Source organism: Eschrichtius robustus, chromosome 9, assembly GCF_028021215.1.
Source record: "Eschrichtius robustus isolate mEscRob2 chromosome 9, mEscRob2.pri, whole genome shotgun sequence".
In the NCBI taxonomy this organism is placed as follows: domain Eukaryota; kingdom Metazoa; phylum Chordata; class Mammalia; order Artiodactyla; family Eschrichtiidae; genus Eschrichtius; species Eschrichtius robustus.
Window position 1 is genome coordinate 41,817,780 of NC_090832.1, and position 2,196 is coordinate 41,819,975.

A 2,196-nucleotide genomic window follows, 5' to 3' on the forward strand; every position below is an offset into this window, starting at 1 on the left:
CATTATTTTTAGACAAGAGGACATAGAAAATTTAGCACAAATTTACTACTTCTAAAATGCAAAGCTAGTGGACGTTTTTCAAGAAGACAAAGAAGTGAGTCATAGAAGGATAATAAGAGAATTTGGTAAAGATTCTTAACCAATAATCTGATGTGTAAGAATTGATGTAAAAAAGAAAATGATTTTAATCACAATCTAGTACTTAAATTCATTAAAACCTGAGATTGACAGAAACTAAGAAAGCAAACAGTTCTTCACATGTTTGGAAAAGAGTATAGTCAAGTTTTCCATAATATTGGTACAAATGTAAAATTTAGCATGTGCATTAAATATTGAAAAATTATTCAAACAAGTGATGAAAAATAAAATACAAAATTTATCCCAACTTAAAGGATAATAGTTTTGAATTAAAAAAAATGATAGAGCAGAATAGAACCTTAAATCAGAATGTAAGAAATAAACAGATTTCATATCAGTAGAAAAGGAAGACTATTTAACAACAAGGAAAGGACTTTAAAATACAATAAGTACAAAAGAGGTATGCAAGCAGATACTTGTACACAAAGGCTCATAGCAGCAATATTCATGGTAGCCAAAAAATGGAAACAATCCAAATGTCCATCAATGGATGAAATGAAAAATAAAATGTGCTATATACATGCAATGGAATATTATTTTGGCCATAAAAAATTGTGAAGCACTGATACATGCTATAACGCTTATGAACCTCAAAAACATGCTAAGTGAAAGAAGCCAGCCACAAAAGACAATTACTTTATGATTACATTATATAAAATAGGTAGAAGAGGTAAATCCAAGAGACAGAAAGCCAATTGGTGGTTGCCAGGCACTAGCAGTGGGGAGAGAAAGGAGAGTAACTGCTTAGAGGGCATAGGATTTTCTTTTAGGGTAATGAAAATGTTTTGGAACTAGATAAAGTGTTAGTTGCACAACATTATAAATATACTAAATAACACTGAATTGTACAGTTTGAAATGGTTAATTTTATCTTATGTAAATTTCACCTCAATAAAGAAAAGAAAAACACACACAACTAGCAAAAATAAAATCTTTTTTATGATAGTATAAAACTATAAATTATTTAATATGGTTTTGGAATTTCAGAGCATAACAATGAGAAAATCTGAACAGAATAATTACTAGTAAAGAGTTTGAATCAGTAATCAAAACCTCCCAATTAAAAAACAAAAGTCTAGGAACAGATGGCTTTACTGGTGAATACCATTCTACCAAATACTTAAAAAAGAATTAATACCAGTCCTTCTCAAACTCTTCCAAAAAAAGAGGAGGGAACACTTCCAAACTTATTTTACAAGGCCAGAATTACCTTGATACCATAATCAGACAAGGACACTGTAAGAAAAGAAAATTAAAGGCCAATATCTCAAATAAACATAGATGCAAAAACCCTCAACCAAATATCCAAAAATACAGTTGAAGGATTATACATCATGATCAAGAACATTCCTGACGTCTGTCTTCCAACAGTAGTCCCTTTGCTTTTGCACGTAATTCTAGATGAAAATCCTTCTCTAACATGTGGAGTACTACCTCATCTTCAAGACTCAGCTCAAATGCCATCACCTCCTTGAAGCCTAGGATGCCAGTATACTTATAAGACTCTTGTCTTTAATGCCTCTCTCAGCATATCGGATGCATTTCAACAGCATTCACTTTACAAATGTGCCTCTCTTTCTCCCTCTCACACATATACACCACTATTCCCCACAGTACCCTCCCCCAAAGTCCTTGCTCATTTCTTTCTTCAGTGTGAGTTATCCCAATAGTTATAAAGTCCCATGCAAGGTTTTTTAAAGGCTCAAACATAATTATTTTACTACAAGCAATGAGACAAATGTGTGTATAAAATCAACACACATATGTGGGCTAGACAGAGCTTAGTTATGCTTCTCAATCATTAATTCATTTATTCAATAAACTTACTGAGTGACTACTATATGTCACTTTTCTAGGTTCTAGGGATAGAGCAATAAAGTTAGTGGGAGGGAGAAAATAAACCTGTGTGTATAACAAATTTTCAGGTGATAGTGAGTGTTATGAAGTGTAAGAGGACTGAGCGTTACAGGAGTTACTATTTGGATTAAAAGGTCATTGATGCCCTTTCCAAGGAGGTGACAAAAGAGCAAAGATCTGATTTCTTCAGGCTGGTACCTC